We start from the raw sequence: 19,638 nt of genomic DNA, 5'->3' as shown, positions 1-19,638 counted from the left end.
AGTCATGTTTGCAGGGTTCATACACCTATACAAGGTGGAATTAAAGCATTTGTACGGCACTTTCCCACTGCGCAAAGATACGTTGAAACGACGTCTTTTCCAAGTCATTTTTGCACGTCGGATTTTGGTCCCCTGAAGGTGCAGACTGTGACGCCAGATGACGTCTTTTTTCCGACGTCTTCTGCACGTCGTGTATCGACGACCCCGGGACGTCCGGATAAGGGCCATTTCTAGTCCAAATGAAGTCTTGTGTAGGTCTTTTTTGCGTAAAACGTTGACTCCTTTTAGACATCGTTTTTATAAGCCTACCAACAGCTATTTCTAAATAGAGCTGTAATATCGAAGGAAATGCTTTCTTAAAACACAATTTCCATGGGGATTCATAGTTTCTGTGCACAACTAGTGCCATTTTAGAAGGTAGCATTTTGTCCTGGTAAATTTTCCTAGCTTCCTTTCCGTCGCAGCAGATAACTGGAAACGTATACAAAAGTGTAAGGTTCAAATCTGCTGAGCCTAACGAACTTCAGAAAGATGAACGGGAACAATAAACAGGTCCGCCACCTTCTGGCACCAGTTACACACGTTACAATTGTATATGCTTTACAAATAAATCACATGAATGGCATTTCCAATTTCTTTCCACCTTCATTTTTATTGATCACTGGCCAAAACGCCAACTTATAAAAGTAGTAATGTCTGTGGTAAATTCCATCCAATACGTGAGTAGCTAGCTAGCCTTTTGGCTAACGTTAAAACGTAACAAACCTTACAAAAATCCATTACAAAAGTACAAGGTAATGTGATTATATCTATTGATCTGTTACTACAACATATAAACATTTTAGGTTAATATTTTGAGGTTTGTTAAAGACCAGTTGTTAATGTTACCTTGAAATCGCCAGTAAATAACTGTAAAAAGTAACGGATTTCTTTTTAATTTAAACTCCTAAATGCGCGAGGCAACTCGCTCGAGCTTTTTATGTAGGCTCACTTTTGTATCATAGTCAATTGATTGTATTTAACATAATAGTTATACATAAATATTATATATAAACAAATATTTTGATAATACATACATTTTCTTATACGTGTCTACATTAAATAATGTATAATAATATGGATTTATTACAGTTCACAGGCTGCACCATTGAGGACATGGAGTTTTAGGTTGACGGAGTCGAGCAAAAGTGTTTATCGCCCAAAAGACAAATTTTCTCATACCGCTTTACTCAACATTTAGAAATGTTCATTAATATAAAAAAAACAAATATTATGTATCATGTACATTTCTGTACCCTTCTTAGACGTCTCCGTGACGTTGAAATTCCGACGTTCAAGTGTTTAACTGCATATCGACGTCCAAGTGGGGTCATAGTTAGACGTCCAAATAACGGACCTAGTTTGCACGTCGAGTAGAAGTCCAGAATTGGTCTTGGACCGACGGACGCAATATAGACTTGATCTGCACGTCCATAAGACGTCTAATGTTTAGTGGGTTCAAGGTCCATTTCAATATTTTCCAGCTTGATAAACATAATTCAGTTAAATATTGACACGCCGCGAGCGGCGCGAGGGTCCGCGCGGCGAAAATTACGTAATCGCTGAGGCTCCGCCCGTGCGCGAGTGCCTCGCGCGGTCGTGCACCTGTCGAATTTTGTAACTTCGCGCGTGCGCTGCGCTTCAGCGCGATCGACAAAGTCATGTTTGCAGGGTTCATACACCTATACAAGGTGGAATTAAAGCACTTGTACGGCACTTTCAAGGTCCATTTCAATATTTTCCAGCATGATAAACATAATTAAGTTAAATATTAATACATATACTCGAAATGATTCAAAATAATTCGCTTTTTTATCACATTATTTGATGGTTGTTTATTTTCAAAACGCTCAATCTTAACGTCTTCACGTTCTCTCATGTTTCGTCCTGGAATTACAAGAGGCTCGTATTTGTTAACGTAATTTCAACATTTTAATGTACTTTAGCCTAAATTCCAGCACTTTTCAAACCTGAAACACAAAGCAACATTAAAATGCGTCAGGTAAATGTTCATGAATATATATACAGATAAAAACGGTCTGCAAGCGAGTTAAATTTAATTAGTGGTCGGCCGTTATCGGCGTTAACGGCCCACCACTAATATATATACACATATTCACACGCACGCACACACACACAGCATAATTATATATGTATGTGTCTGTGTGTCCTCATTATTGCTGGCTATAAAATCGCATCACCGTGTCATACTTTAATGTCCTGCACTGATGAGCTGCGCGAGCCTCAGAATTGTTCGAATGGAGGCTGCGTTCGAATACCATTACAAGTTTGTTAGCCACCTAGCTCTCTCATATTTTTCCTTGTTCTTTCCTTAAGATTTTTTCGCATTAATAAAATGTTTGCCTACGTACAATACATCGAAGACGGAGTAAAAAATATTGTACATATTAAAGACATCAAAAACTTTGACCCAAAAAATACAGAAGACTATTCTGCAGTACACGCATACTGGATTCTGTGGAAAGGGGAGTTATTCGCTGGCCAAATCTTGATGCTAAAAGGTAAGTAGCTAACGTTTTTATAATACAGAATAATAGTATATCGTATAATAATAACAATTCAACATTTTGTTTGACGTACGACGTGAGTTAAACTTGTCGCTATCTGATACAATTTGGCTACAAGTTACCCGAACCGGGATCTACAAAACATTACCTGTCGCAGCGATCAAAATCGTCCGTGGTCTGTTCATTAAATGTTACTTTGATCTGTCTGTATGAAGCTGTCTACACTGTCAAGACTGGATATTAGTTAGCAGGTTGTGCTACTCGTGTTACCATTAAGAGGGTTACTCAGCAACATCATCTACGAACCTAATAAGACCTAATAAGCCTTTATATAGTTAGTTGTGTCGCGTGCGGTAGCCTGGCGACCATGGACCACCTTGCTCGTTAAAATATATTTATAAAACAAAAGACTTACCTTCTGCACCAACAGCCGATGCAACATCCCATGCGTTGTCTTTCATTTTTTACATTCTTATAATTAGTCTGGTCTGAGAATCATATTAGTTGATCAAGTTTAAAAGGGCACGATTTAACCGAAAGGCTGCCTTCTACCTGTTCTTGGGTAATACTTAACTGAGAATGTTGGTGGAGAACTTTTCACTTCCCTTTTGAGGACCAAAATGCCGCAAGCGCACTGACAATATCTGCTCTTTAATTATAATTAAACACGGAGGTCTGTAAACTGTGATTTTCATGTTTTAGCTGAGCCATTTGTATAAGACAAATACTGAACATTCAATGATTAAACTATCATTCTGGGTTCGACATTCAGCATGAAAAAGAAACTGAGCATAATATAAATGTTTGTATTAATTTTTTGTATATAAATTTTATATAATCATATATAAAAATTATAAGAGGGAAGACTTGAGTGTGCCTGACCAGTATTACGGTTTAAAGTGTTACATATTTTTCTTCACAGACACTTCTGAAGAAATAGAGGACATTCTAGGTGCAGGGAAAAGGATTCGGGTTCCAAAGTTACTGGAGAGAAATCCTGTGGAGAGCCAGAGAAACTCAGAAAGGAAAGAAATTGAAGATACTGCTGTAAGTATATATGTGCATGCATATATATATATATATATATATATATATATATATATATATATATATATATATATATATATATATATATATATATATATATATATATATATATATATGATAAGAGCAAGTGAGATGTTATGTGCTATTATTATTTGCAGATGTCACAAAAGGCAAGCATTATTGAGGGAAAGCGGGCCTCACTAATAGAAATTTTAAAAGAGCGGCAAAGCCAGAAAAGAATCCAGCCACTGTGTGCCTCTAATAGTCAATCAAAGAGGCAGAGGATTCTGCTGGATGATGAAACATCTAGTGGCAGTGATGATGAATTAATTGCCAAATCTGAATTTGATGAATTAAAGAAGAAGCACACAGTACTTGGGCATAAATATCAAGAAGCCATTAGTGAACTGGAACAACTGAGAAAATTGAACACTGAACTCCAAAAGTGTTTGGTCTCCAAAATCCTTCCTGGTAAGTTTGTAACACTCACCCTTCTTTCCTAAAAGGCTGCCTCACAAAACACAAAACAATCGTTATCATTTTATCTAAACTGGAATTTAAAGCTGTACTATTTATTGAATGTAATGACAGTGAATTACATTTAAGGTCTCATTTATGTTATAGAGAATAACAGCCTTCCTGATTTTATGGACACCCCTCAAACAATTAGTAAGACCTTTCAGTTATACTGCTATTACTATTACTGTTGTTATTATATTTTGAACATTATCTGTTTTGCTTGAGAAGGTGTTTGTGGTTTTGTTGCATATAACACTAACAGCTTGTTGCGTCTACCTATTGTCTAATAAAAAAGCCCTAGTTAATGTTCATTTAATCTGTGATACAAACTTGTACTGAAGATTTATTATCATTATATTATACATTTCAGGGCAATCCAACTTGTCACCCCCATTAAACACTTCTCAAGCAACAGTTGGTAAGTATATTGCTAATAAAACATGAATGACTTGGTTACACTTATACATTCATCCTATCTCTGATAAGAGATAAGAGACATGCACAATAATATTGTACTATTTAATCATTCTACAACTGTCATTTACCAAAAGTAAGGTAATAATTATTAAATTATTTTATATTTGCAGTAGAAATAAGTCAACAGAAAGAGCAAGCTTCAGAAGAAGAAAGGGTATTTTAGATTTAATTATAAATGTACAGTAACGGTGGTATTGTCTTTGATTATACTGATATGATTTACATATAATCATGAAATAAAATAAAATTTCACACAGACGCACATTGGTGAAGGAATTTACATCAATACAAATCAGTGGAAGAGAGTCCAAGGAAACAGCAAGGACAGCTTGTTTGTGAAGGAGCTGGCAGTGTGCATTTGGGGCACAAACATTTTGGCCAACCGGAGTCTGGAGGGTAAAAGTTGTCCAACAACAAAGACAACCCCCAGGCCCCCTCTAACCCCTCACAAATTAAGAGCACTAAAAAGTAAGTAAGAATGTTGATAAAGAATACTAATCTGAAAATGATGGAGGATATTACTGCTGCATGAAATATTACATGTGTCTCTTTTGGACCAGGACACTTGAATTTTATTAAAATTTCTCAATGACCTGCTAATAATCTTATACATATCTTCTGTGCAAAATGTTGACATTTAATAAAACTGTTCATAATAATAGTCATGTGGCCTTTGAGCAGGTTATCTAGTCTTCATATAGGCTAGAAGTTTATACCTCACATTTAGGAGTTTAGCTCCTCTGAGAAGGCCTATACATGCAAGTAAATGATTTGTACTTTGTTTCAAGTAAATAGTTTTTGAAGTCTTTAGAAAACTATATGATTTTATTGTTGTGCAGTAACATGCATATTTTATGCATATTAAAGTTTTCTCATGACATTTTGCTTTATTTTGTTTTGTTAAAGATTGCTTCCAAAAGTGGCTCGAGACAAAAAACCTGGAAGAGTTCGAGCTAAGGACCAGGGGTGGGTTTCCCGAAATGTTCGTAGCGCTAAGTACTTCTTAACCTCGTACGTTTCATACGAGGTTACGAAGTACTTGGCGCTACGAACGTTTCGGGAAACCCACCCCAGAGCAGGAAAATTTGGACGTTATGTTACAGAAAAAATCCAAGACATCAACAAAAAACAAAAAAAACAAAATCAATAAGTACATGATTTGTTATTTGATAAAATTATATTACTTGTTTAAAATGTCGTTTGTACAAATAGCATTTTATTAAAGCAGCTGTTATAATAATTTCTCAGTAAATTAAGAAAAATAAATATTTTTGAGTTGTCTTTTAAAATTGTCTTTGTTTCTTGCCTATTTTGCAAACTGGTCTATTAACAGTAAAGCATAGGTGTTAGGGCAGGTGTGCACATGTTTAAACATTCCCTGCTTGTTTTAGTGTTGCTCTCCTCCAGCATGCCTAATTTAATTGTCATTTAGGAAAACATCAAAATGTTCCAGACAGAAAATCCACGACCATGGTTGAGGCACATTGTATAATATTCTGGTCACTTGACAGTTCTGCAACAAGCTATCAAAGGTTAATTGTAAATTTAAAATACTAGTTATTTTACAGAATACCAGGTACAAGCTGGTTTTGGACAGTAAAACCACCCACCAGCAACAAGATGGTTTAAGATGGTGTAACCAGCTATAAACCAGCTACCACCTATGAACCAGCTAACAGCTGGTTTTGAATGGTTTAACCAGCTACCAGCTACAAACCAGCTACCAGGTTCCAAAACACAGCTTAAGCTGGTCAAGCTGGTTAACCAGCTTGACCAGCTTAAGATGGTATGAGCTGGTTTTTCCAGCAGGGCAGGCTTTAAGCTGGTTTATACTTGAAGCCTGGTTTATACTTGACGCGCCGCGAGCGGCGCGAGGGTCCGCGCGGCGAAAATGACGTAATCGCTGAGGCTCCGCCCGTGCGCGAGTGCCTCGCGCGCTGTCGCTGCACGAGGTCGTGCACCTCTCGAATTTTGCAACTTCGCGCGCGCGCCGCGCTTCAGCGCGATCGACAAAGTCATGTTTGCAGGGTTCATACACCTATACAAGGTGGAATTAAAGCACTTGTACGGCACTTTCAAGGTCCATTTCAATATTTTCCAGCATGATAAACATAATTAAGTTAAATATTGACACGCCGCGAGCGGCGCGAGGGTCCGCGCGGCGAAAATTACGTAATCGCTGAGGCTCCGCCCGTGCGCGAGTGCCTCGCGCGGTCGTGCACCTCTAGAATTTTGTAACTTCGCGCGCGCTGCGCTTCAGCGCGATCGACAAAGTCATGTTTGCAGGGTTCATACACCTATACAAGGTGGAATTAAAGCACTTGTACGGCACTTTCAAGGTCCATTTCAATATTTTCCAGCATGATAAACATAATTAAGTTAAATATTGACGCGCCGCGAGCGGCGAGGGTCCGCGCGGCGAAAATGACGTAATTGCTGAGGCTCCGCCCGTGCGCGAGTGCCTCGCGCGCTGTCGCTGCGCGAGGTCGTGCACCTCTCTAATTTTGCAACTTCGCGCGCGCGCCGCGCTTCAGCGCCATCGACAAAGTCATGTTTGCAGGGTTCATACACCTATACAAGGTGGAATTAAAGCACTTGTACGGCACTTTTAAGGTCCATTTAAATATTTTCCAGCATGATAAACATAATTAAGTTAAATATTGACACGCCGCGAGCGGCGCGAGGGTCCGCGCGGCGAAAATTACGTAATCGCTGAGGCTCCGCCCGTGCGCGAGTGCCTCGCGCGGTCGTGCACCTCTAGAATTTTGTAACTTCGCGCGCTGCGCTTCAGCGCGATCGACAAAGTCATGTTTGCAGGGTTCATACACCTATACAAGGTGGAATTAAAGCACTTGTACGGCACTTTCAAGGTCCATTTCAATATTTTCCAGCATGATAAACATAATTAAGTTAAATATTGACGCGCCGCGAGCGGCGAGGGTCCGCGCGGCGAAAATGACGTAATTGCTGAGGCTCCGCCCGTGCGCGAGTGCCTCGCGCGCTGTCGTATGGAACGCCATTTGGCTCAAAACGTCTAGAATGACGTCCGTGTTAACACGTCAAATTTGGACGTCTTAAGACGTACAAAAATGCCGTGTTAAGACGTCACTTTTTGACGTCTTAAGACGTTTTAACGTCTTAACACGACAAAATGTGCCGTGTTAACACGTAACTTTTGGACGTCTTAAGACGTTTAGATGTTTAGACTTCCATACTATTGGTGGCCGCCAATATACCCACCCCTTGTTGACGTAGGGCTTACGTTTTAGTCACATGGGCTCTACGTTGCGGTGACATGGCCTCTACGTTGTGGTTACATGGGCTTTACGTTGTGGTCACATGGGCCTTACGTGGGCTGGTTCTGGGGCTACGTATCTATCACGTGACTTAGATGAGGCGGTGAAGGTGTGTTTGGAATAGTCCATGTGGGTTTATTTGCGCAGGTAATTTGGTCGAGTAGAGAACGCGATGGCTTCCAGGAATTTTTTGAACGACTGCCGTAGAACATTTTTAGAATGTACACGAGTTTTATCGTCGGATGATCAGCAACTTGATAATGTACAACCTGTTATAACTAGGTATGCTATCAATTAGTACAGTGTACAAAAGTTATTTGATATACTCTGGTTTCTTCACATAAATGTAGTTGTGGCTTCGTGATATTTTAAAGTGAATTGTATTTCATTCTGAACCGAGTTCATCAACATATTTGTAGTAGAAAGTAGAGAACACGGGTCATGTTACGACAGTGAATTTATATCACGTTTTATGTGACTGAAACTGATTGGAGACTATGGCCTCGAGCATTCGCTGGGCCAGTGGCCGACTGGTTGAAGCCGAAGTGGCTGATAATGCTTGGACTCATCAGTGAATTAATTCAGGAAGCTAGCAATCAACAACAACATGGTAAGTTTGCTTGTCAAATAAAACAGCCGCTATGTAATTTTTGAGTCGATAGGATGTATAGATTTGAATGAATTTAAGTTTTAAAATGTTTAAGCCCCCCATTGAAATGAATGGAGGTTTCAAATTACAGGGTGTGCAGGCATGAAAAATTATCAAAACTCTCCTGGATAAACTGCTGTAAAATCCTTACACCTTCACCTAGAAGCTCCATTTAAATTTTAAATGGGAGAGAAACTTGTCCTTTCTGGCATGCCGGGATATCTAATCATTTGATCGATTCGTTTTAGAGTTATGAGCATTTGTTTGGCACTAGGCACAGAAAACTGCTCCATTAGCTCCCATGTTAATTTCTCAAAATCCGAATTGTCATTTTGGGGTCAAACAATTACACCAAAATCATCACCAAGGGGTCCTCTCTCATACAATCTCTTCGGTTAAGTGATAAGTTAAATATGTCCCGAACTACGACCGTTTGTTAGGAGTGTGCAAATCACATTAAACAAGCCTTCTCCACTCACAGTAACAGAGATTAGTTTAGTGCGAGGAATGTCTCTCCCCCTCCCCCCACACACGCACATCTCTCGCACACACTGTTGACAACTCTTCTCTTTTATTTTAACATTAATACAAGCGAATTCACTCAACAGAAGTAAATTTCCTCTCTCATTCTCGCTCCTCGCGCACTCTTTCTCACACACACACAACTTAAAGAAACAGTAACCCAATAATATTACACTACATCTCTCTCTCATAGCCACTCCATATACACCACACAGACACACACATGCATACATCTCTCATACCCACTACACATATACACCATACATACATACATCTCTCATACCCACTGCACATACACACCACACACACACACATACATCTCTCATACCCACTACACATACACACATATACACCACACACACATACATACATCTCTCATACCCACTCCACATACACACATAAAGACCGGTCTCTCATACCCACTCCACATACACATAAACACTACAAAGACACACACCTTTCATTCCCACTCCACAAACACACACGCACACACAGATATACACCACACACACACATACATATCTCATACCCAGTCCACACACTAACACACACATACACCAAGCAGACATCTGCAACCCTTATTTTAGCTTAGGGTTGAATTGTCAACAGTAACTAACTTAATAACGGGCACACCTTTTCAAGCCCTATAGTATTTCGTTCAGGAAATGCATTGTTCTAGTTAGCTTTGTAACAGTGTTGTGTTCAAATGCTCTCCAGCTGATTTCATAAATACGTTTATCATAGATAAAAATGTAGTTAAAATGTATAGAATGTGAAAAGGTTATTTAAGCTTATTAACTGATTGTGACACCCTTAGCAGTAACAACTGCAATTGAATGTTTGCAAAAATATTTCTGTATAAACTGTATAACCAACATATGAAATTCCAAAGCAAATCATTTTACTTGGGCTCATTGGTTTTTCTATTTCAAATCTGAAGTTGATTTGTTTTTTCCATTTTCTGTTATTTTTATTAATTCTGTGCTACTTTCTCTTGGACTATAGCTTTTCCTGGTTTCACTGTACCACGAAGGGCAGGACACGTGGGGAGATCAGTGTGTCAAGTAACACAACAACAGTTGCAGATGTTATAATTTAACTGTGTATCAAGAAGCACAGTGAAATGACGGTTAAGGTATGTGTTGATAGGTCTTTTTTTTAAGCCCTTCTATGAAACATTTGTGAATTGTTCTGTCTACAAATTGAATAATGAACACGAAATTTTGGAACTGCAAATCTAATTGCACACCAGTAGGATGTAGAATAACACATGATATATGTGAAGACACTGTCTTGAACTAACACTGATGCAGCATCACAAGGAAGCTAATATGCTCGCAGTAGAACACTGCTTAGCTCTGATCCATTAGCTAACAGAAACCTGTGCTAATTAGCTCTTATCTGGAGTAGAGTGCATGATGGAGCATGATCTGTGATTAAAAGTGGTGGCCCCCTCCATCCAAATTTTTGTGTATTTTGGACATTTAAATAGGAATTTCTAAGTGGAAACACATTAAATTTATATATCAAGTAAGGGGGTGGAGTAACTACTTCAAGATACGGTATAGTACAGCTTGGATTGATTTAAATTATTTGCATAAAATCACAGTTTTGAAAAAAACATACATGATTCGTGTATTAGTGTAGTCCTTTTGTATTCATATAACACAGCAGTTGAAAATTCTAATTTACTAGCCACATTTTTGGAATTGCACTTAAAATATGTGAATGAGTTCTGTTTGTTTTAGTATCTGATTTATGATTTGTTCACTGTAAAGCAGTTGACTGTATTGACTGTATTTTACTACTGTAGCACAGTATTAAAATATGTCTTTCCCTTATCGTAAAACTAATCCGCATTCTTATACACTTTGTGTTTCTAGACAGTACAATCTATCTTTCCGGGACCGTTACACAGCTCTATCAGATGAAGCACTTGACAACCGTGTGCTGGAGATTGTCTCTGCCAATGACGAAATAGGACCTGAAGCTGTTGGGGCTCGGTTTGCTGGTGAAGGCGTACTAGTCCAGAGACGACGTGTTCGTCAAAGTGTAATCAGGACTAATCCTAAAGGTGCTGCTCTCCGGACTATGTCCCACAGGCTTCACAGAAGAACATACAGAGTGGCAGGACCAAATTCACTGTGGCATATAGATGGAAACCATAAACTCATTAAGTAAGTAGCAATAGAAACTGTTTTACTTAAGTTGATTTATTTGCACCAACTGTGTCAATAGCCAATGTAATGCTAACTCTTTGATTATGAAGTTGGTATTGTTAAGTTCAATCTTGTATAATCTTAGGGAATGACAACAATATAAATGTAAATGGGGAAAATGTCCAAAGTCTGTGTCTAGATTAGTTCAGGTCAGGACTGTGTGTCTAGGAAGGAACAAAGAGTACATCTGTTGCAAAGAAAATGCAGTTTTTGCCTAAGACATTAGAAAATGGATGGGAACAGGGTTAATGGAACAAGATGGTATTAGAAATGGATGGGAACAGCTCTAAATGTAACTGTTGAATCATAAATTCAATAGGTGTCAAGTCTTTAAAAGCAACAACTACTGAACTGCGTACCACTTATATCCATATAGTAACAGGTGGAGGCTCATTTGGGACCTAATCAGGTCAAACTGCAAGAATGGAATATTAAAAAAGTAGGGTCAGCAGTCACCCAACCTCCAATTCAAGGCTATAAAAGATGGTTGCTGTACTCTTTATAATAACTGTTATTTAAGAGTCTGGTGTAATGGATTGGAATCTTTATACTATTACAAAAATAATCATCATCCCAACTATCATTTAAGATTTTTGGTTATATGTTAAAACAGGAGAATAAAAACACTACTGTTTACCTCTTGCACATACAATGCTTGCCCAAGTTGGTTGGATATAAAGATGTCTGTTAGTTATAAGTGGGGGATATTGGGGGACTAATAATGACATTATATTAAGTGTGAATTCATTTGAATGCAGCAGTGATCCCCCCCCCCCCCCCCCACCACTATGAAAGCCCAACCATAGCATAGAGGCGTAGTCCTCGTTGTAGCTACATTCAAGCTATTTGTGTGAATAGCTTTTAATTTAATGTGTTTTTTCTTCTTCTGTCACTCCCTGATCTTTTTCCATATTTTTTAGGTGGAGAATTGTGATCTATGGAGGTATTGATGGTTACAGCAGACTTGTGGTGTTCCTTCATGCGTCGAACAACAACAGAAGTGACACTGTAATGGATTTGTTCATTGGAGCGGTCAGCCAGTATGGTGTCCCTTCAAGGGTCAGATGTGACCATGGAGGGGAAAACAATGTGATGTGTCTCTTTATGGATGTCTTCCGAGGCTCAAGCAGGGGAAGTGCTTTACGAGGGAGGAGCACTCATAACCAGCGCATTGAGAGCCTGTGAGGCGATGTGTGGAGAGATGTTACAAACGTCTACCATTCGTTGTTTGTATATCTGGAGAATGAAGGAAAATTGGAATCCAGTAATGAAATACACATCTGGGCTCTTCACTTTGTTTATCTCCCTCGGATAAACCGTGATCTCAGGTTGTTTGTTAGTCAGTGGAACCACCACAAGTTAAGAACTGCTCAACACATGTCACCGTATCAGATTTTTGTGCAAGGTTGTCTGTCACAACATTTGCAACATCACACTGGCATTCAAGGTGTGTTTGCAGATGAACAGATGCAGATGAACAGACAGTGCCAGGGGATGGTCAGGAACCCGTTTGCAACAGTTGGATTGAGGGCAGCGGAGGGCCACGGGGCAGGGGCGGCCGCAGCGGAGGGCCACGGGGCTAGAGTGCCTGCCTTTGACTGGCCTCAAACAATTGATGTCCCTGTTAATCAGTTTATACCTACTGGAGAACAATTGGGACACCTCAGGCAAAACATAAATCCTTTGGGGAGTGCAAGAGACAGTTTGGGAACTGATATTTTTGAACAGGTACTTAACTTCCTCTCTTAAATATGATACATATGCCAGTTATACTGATCTCCCGCGAGACCTCTCTTTGTTCTATTTACCTATTGTGTTAATCTTGATTGCATCTATCATTGGTGTCTCTCTCCCCTCGATCAGTGACATCTATACCACACGCTGCATCCGCAAAGCCACCAGCATTGTGGAAGACCCAACCCACCCATCACACGGTCTCTTCACTCTGATGCCGTCCGGCAAAATATACAGGAGCATCCAAGCCTCCACCTCCAGACTCTGTAATAGCTTCGTTCACCAGGCAATCAGGCTCCTCAACTCCCATACACGGAACTGACACACACCAACACTGATCTGTCCCCACACACGCACTGAAACCCCCCACCAGAAATATTTGCTGCTCTCCCACAGGACCTAATAACTACCTCAGAACCACTGTGTTCATGTATGTTCCATATGACACAGTACATCACTTATCTCATACCACATTGCACTGCACCAGCACTTTACACCATGTCTCAATTGTCTCTGGCCTGTTGTATTTATTGTAATGTCTTGCTGTGAGATTGCACTATGCTGCACATTTTGCACATTGTTTTGTTACCCTGCTGCACTTTGTTGTCTGTTGTACTGTCGATTTGTGTTGCACCATGGTTCCGGAGGAACAAAATTTCATCACACTCTGTACCTGTGCTCAGATGTAATGACAATACATCTTGTATTGTCAATACAAGTATTGTCAATACAATGACAATACATCTTACGCCCCTTGACGTAACAACCACCCGGCTGGGGCTGTCTTACAGTCTGCCATATGGGATTCTCCCCCGACAATGTATGTATGTAAATTCTTTAACACCTCAAGGGGTGTGGTTTTTTCTGTATGTAACCTATGTGTTGGTAGACTGTCAGATTACTTTGGAATAAAAAGCACATACAAATAAACTTCATTCTTGGAAATCCCCACTCCTGTTTCTTGAAGAAACCAACGATTCTTGCTAAACAGAAGACAATACCCATGGTTGTGATTAAACTGCTACTAGCTCACATCTTGATGAAGTATAACTTTTACCAAATATGTTCTAAACTGTTAATGGTGTAAGTTATTTCACGATACCAGGGTAGTGAGACAGAACAAATTGATATTAAATCTATGATTGTCATGTTAATTCTTTGTATATGGCTATAGGAAGCTAATGTAAAAATATTGGTTGAGACAGTGAGGTCATACACACATACAACTTTGAATTAATGTCATTACACTAAGTTTTAGAATAAGCAAGCAGTCTCAGTCACTTGATGTTTATTACAAATGAACAAATAAACTACAGTTGAATACATAAACTTCAAAAGCATTCTGTAAATAAGAAATAAAACAAATTTTGGAATATCAGAACCATTAAAAAAATTCATTAATATTTCAGTTATTTGACAGCAGAAATATATCAGAAATTGAAAGTTTGGATAGTAATGATGGTGAAGATGTAGAGTGCATGTCTCTCAAGAGTAGATAAGTGTAGCTATCTGTTAAATACTGGTACTCCAACACTCCCATTGTTGTCCATAAAACAATGTATGAACATATAGCTACTTTTATTATTTATTCCAGGTAGAGCTGGGCGATTAATCGATATTATCTATTAATTCGAATTTACAGTTAAGGACGATGTGTTTTTAAGAAAATCGATTTTCTGAGATTTAATTTTCACCACCGACGCTGCACTGTGGGCTCCCGTAGTTCAGTGAGTTTAGCACCTCCCACCCATCCACCCTCAAAACACACACACACAAACATGACGGCGGAACTTGTGTCCAAGAAAAGAGCAACTAGCTCCGTGATCTGGAGTTGGTTCGGTTTTGCGGCGTCAGATGTAGACCAAACAAGTCCTCGCTGTAAGGTGTTTGAAACCGATAGAGGGAGAGAGCGAAGAGTGCTATTCAGTTGCGCTGTCAATAAAGTTTCCCTCCGCGGGATATTTTGGATTAAGCAGTTTCTGCCTCGGTCACCGAACCCGCTTCAATGGATTATACTTTCGCGAGTGACCGTAGCGCGCGGCTCCGGGCACCTCGCGAGTGTGTAAAATGGAGACAAATTAAGTATTATATCGCGATCCATTATTAGTGTTGACTTGTAACTCCTGCGGTAGCCCAACTCAAAAGTAGACCAAAAAACCGCACCCCGCGACCCCATAATTTTTACCCGCGGCTGGATTTTCCAAACAAGCCCAATTTGGCGTGAAAACGCGAACCTGGCAACTATTGTAGTATAAAGTATAAACTGTGGTAGTATAAAGAAACAGTGGAAGGAACATTTACCTGACGAATTTTAATGTTACATTGTGTTTCAGGTTTGAAAAGTGCTGGAATTTAGGCTAAAGTGAGGGGAGCCCTGTTCTTAATCAGAATGTAGACAGCGTGACTGTCAGTACAACATGCAAGAATTGTTCAATTGTATTTGTTTTCCATTTTATTAAAGGGCACCAAATTATTTATATCTATTTATTTTTTGAGGGTGTGTTTTATTTATTTATTTTAAGTTTGAGGTTGCATTGTGTCAATGCTTAAAGTATGTTGGAGAAAACCTTCTAAAAGTTACTGAATGTTCTCACTTGTTTACAATTTGTTTCTGCTTGCACTTTAACCCCAAAGGGGAAATTTAAGTGAAAAATAAATTAAAACTTTTTTTTACCATTCCTTTATCATCTGTAGTTTTTTAGTAGAGGAAAATAAATCTATTAAAATCGAAAATCGGATTAAAAAAAAATTAATCGAAGATTTTTTTGGAGGGCCATATCGCCCAGCTCTAATTCCAGGAGATGAGGAAGTACCAGTGATAGGACAAGACGTTGTTCTTGAGATACTACATGATGAGGAAGGATCAGGGCAGGAAAATTAGGAAGAGATTGTTTTATATTGTGAAGGTGATCCTTATGCTAGCCTGACAAAGAACAAACGTCCAGTGGCGTCTACTTGGGAAGATCCTATCACAAACATCACTGAACCATTAACTCCATATGCTTACTTCAAATGATACGTTCCACAAGAGATGTTTGAGCTGATGACCACCATGACAAATGTCTATGCTGAAAAAACTGCTGTGAGGGGCTACAAACATGCATCAGAATCAGAATCAGAATACTTTATTAATCCCAGGGGGAAATTGCTTTTGTTACAGTGCAACCATTTGCATATTATTTTAATAAAACACCTCTATAAAATATAAAAATATGTACAAAATAATAAAGAATAAACATCCTAATATTGAATTTAAAATAAAATGTAAAATAAGTAGGTATTGCACATAATATGTAATAAAATAAAATTAAATTAACAATAAAATAAAAATAAACTGAAAATAAACAGTAGTGTCCTGTATTGTGTCATGTATTGAGGGAGGAGTTATAGAGCTTCATGGCCACAGGTAGGAATGACCTCCTGTGACGCTCTGTGGTACATTTTGGTGTGATGAGACGAGCGGTGAATGTGCTCCTATGTCTCATCACTAGATTGTGTAGTGGATGGGAGACATTGTCCATAATGGCATGCAGTCTAGACAGCGTCCTTCTATCAGAGACTGCATCCAAAGAGTCCAGCTCCACACCCACTACATCACCGGCCCTGCGTATTAATTTATTGAATCTGTTGGCGTCCTCCCTCCTCAGTCTACTACACCAGCATGTGACGGCATAGAGGATAGCACTCGCCACCACAGACTCATAAAAGACTTTTAGCATGACCTGACAGATGTTAAAGGACCTCAGGCGCCTCAAAAAGTAGAGACGACTTTGTCCCTTTTTGTAAAGGGCGTCAGTGTTCTTAGCCCAGTCCAGTTTATTATCGATGTGGACCCCTAGATATTTATATTCCTCAACAGTGTCTACACTGACCCCATTGATGGACACAGGGGTCACTGGTGCCTTGTTCCTCCTTAGATCCACCACTAGTTCTTTTGTCTTTATCACATTGAGCTGTAGATGGTTCAGCTCACACCATGTGACAAAGTCCTTCACCGTTGTCCTGTACTCATCCTCTTCACCCCTGCTGATACAACCAACTATTGCAGAGTCATCAGAAAACTTCTGAAGATGGCAGTGCATCAGTGCATGAAATAGAAGCCCTTGTAGGCTTGCACATTGCAATGGGAGTTCTGAGGTTTACGAATGTACTGGGAATCGTACATGCATCCATAATTTCAACTAATTTCTCCTTGTTATATATATTACTTTTTCATAATAAGAGATGTTCCCAAAACTTGGATAGCATTTTTAGTCTATTGATCAGGTTTATGTTCAAAAAGGGAAAAACAAACAAACCATAAAATTATACATATTGTATAGCATTGCTTTACAACTGTTAAGACCCACCATTCACTGCAGTGGACATAAAAAAATTACTATAAAAGTATTATATTTAATTTTTTTTACTGAGTCTTGTTTTGGAGTTCATTACAGACAGAAAATTGCATTTGTATATTTTTTTTCATTACTGGAACATAATTCGGGTCTGAAGGGGTTAAAGAGAAGGGGTTCTGTGTCCTCTTTGCTCTATTTGCTGCTTTCACAATGGGGGCGGGGCTTTTTGGCAGTGTTTGGATTTCTCCCCTCAGCAATTGATGAAGTGGTAGCACCCAATTTTAAACGTCGTGTTAAGACGTCAAAAAGTGACGTCTTAACACGGCACTTTTGTACGTCTTAAGACGTCCAAATTTGACGTGTTAACACGGACGTCATTCTAGACGTTTTGACCCAAACGGCGTTCGATACTGTCGCTGCGCGAGGTCGTGCACCTCTCTAATTTTGCAACTTCGCGCGCGCGCCGCGCTTCAGCGCCATCGACAAAGTCATGTTTGCAGGGTTCATACACCTATACAAGGTGGAATTAAAGCATTTGTACGGCACTTTCCCACTGCGCAAAGATACGTTGAAACGACGTCTTTTCCAAGTCATTTTTGCACGTCGGATTTTGGTCCCCTGAAGGTGCAGACTGTGACGCCAGATGACGTCTTTTTTCCGACGTCTTCTGCACGTCGTGTATCGACGACCCCGGGACGTCCGGATAAGGGCCATTTCTAGTCCAAATGAAGTCTTGTGTAGGTCTTTTTTGCGTAAAACGTTGACTCCTTTTAGACATCGTTTTTATAAGCCTACCAACAGCTATTTCTAAATAGAGCTGTAATATCGAAGGAAATGCTTTCTTAAAACACAATTTCCATGGGGATTCATAGTTTCTGTGCACAACTAGTGCCATTTTAGAAGGTAGCATTTTGTCCTGGTAAATTTTCCTAGCTTCCTTTCCGTCGCAGCAGATAACTGGAAACGTATACAAAAGTGTAAGGTTCAAATCTGCTGAGCCTAACGAACTTCAGAAAGATGAACGGGAACAATAAACAGGTCCGCCACCTTCTGGCACCAGTTACACACGTTACAATTGTATATGCTTTACAAATAAATCACATGAATGGCATTTCCAATTTCTTTCCACCTTCATTTTTATTGATCACTGGCCAAAACGCCAACTTATAAAAGTAGTAATGTCTGTGGTAAATTCCATCCAATACGTGAGTAGCTAGCTAGCCTTTTGGCTAACGTTAAAACGTAACAAACCTTACAAAAATCCATTACAAAAGTACAAGGTAATGTGATTATATCTATTGATCTGTTACTACAACATATAAACATTTTAGGTTAATATTTTGAGGTTTGTTAAAGACCAGTTGTTAATGTTACCTTGAAATCGCCAGTAAATAACTGTAAAAAGTAACGGATTTCTTTTTAATTTAAACTCCTAAATGCGCGAGGCAACTCGCTCGAGCTTTTTATGTAGGCTCACTTTTGTATCATAGTCAATTGATTGTATTTAACATAATAGTTATACATAAATATTATATATAAACAAATATTTTGATAATACATACATTTTCTTATACGTGTCTACATTAAATAATGTATAATAATATGGATTTATTACAGTTCACAGGCTGCACCATTGAGGACATGGAGTTTTAGGTTGACGGAGTCGAGCAAAAGTGTTTATCGCCCAAAAGACAAATTTTCTCATACCGCTTTACTCAACATTTAGAAATGTTCATTAATATAAAAAAAACAAATATTATGTATCATGTACATTTCTGTACCCTTCTTAGACGTCTCCGTGACGTTGAAATTCCGACGTTCAAGTGTTTAACTGCATATCGACGTCCAAGTGGGGTCATAGTTAGACGTCCAAATAACGGACCTAGTTTGCACGTCGAGTAGAAGTCCAGAATTGGTCTTGGACCGACGGACGCAATATAGACTTGATCTGCACGTCCATAAGACGTCTAATGTTTAGTGGGTTCAAGGTCCATTTCAATATTTTCCAGCTTGATAAACATAATTCAGTTAAATATTGACACGCCGCGAGCGGCGCGAGGGTCCGCGCGGCGAAAATTACGTAATCGCTGAGGCTCCGCCCGTGCGCGAGTGCCTCGCGCGGTCGTGCACCTGTCGAATTTTGTAACTTCGCGCGTGCGCTGCGCTTCAGCGCGATCGACAAAGTCATGTTTGCAGGGTTCATACACCTATACAAGGTGGAATTAAAGCACTTGTACGGCACTTTCAAGGTCCATTTCAATATTTTCCAGC

The 19,638-nt window shown here is 39.3% G+C and overlaps 1 long non-coding RNA gene across 2 annotated transcripts; it reads left to right on the top strand.

The window, feature by feature from the left end:
• Positions 1–7,624: 7,624 nt before the first annotated feature.
• On the top strand, positions 7,625–13,814 carry LOC143506328 (uncharacterized). Of its 2 annotated transcripts, XR_013128287.1 has the most exons (6): positions 7,625–8,188; positions 8,401–8,516; positions 10,083–10,212; positions 10,961–11,254; positions 12,217–13,024; positions 13,160–13,814. It is a non-coding gene; the product is annotated as an uncharacterized LOC143506328 (long non-coding RNA). The 2 variants fall into 2 exon arrangements; XR_013128286.1 differs by having other exon boundaries at positions 7,625–8,516.
• Positions 13,815–19,638: the final 5,824 nt, after the last annotated feature.

This window comes from Brachyhypopomus gauderio, unplaced genomic scaffold, assembly GCF_052324685.1.
Source record: "Brachyhypopomus gauderio isolate BG-103 unplaced genomic scaffold, BGAUD_0.2 sc461, whole genome shotgun sequence".
Lineage (NCBI taxonomy): Eukaryota > Metazoa > Chordata > Actinopteri > Gymnotiformes > Hypopomidae > Brachyhypopomus > Brachyhypopomus gauderio.
Note: the sequence above shows the minus strand (reverse complement) of the source record. Positions and strands in the feature narration are given on the sequence as shown.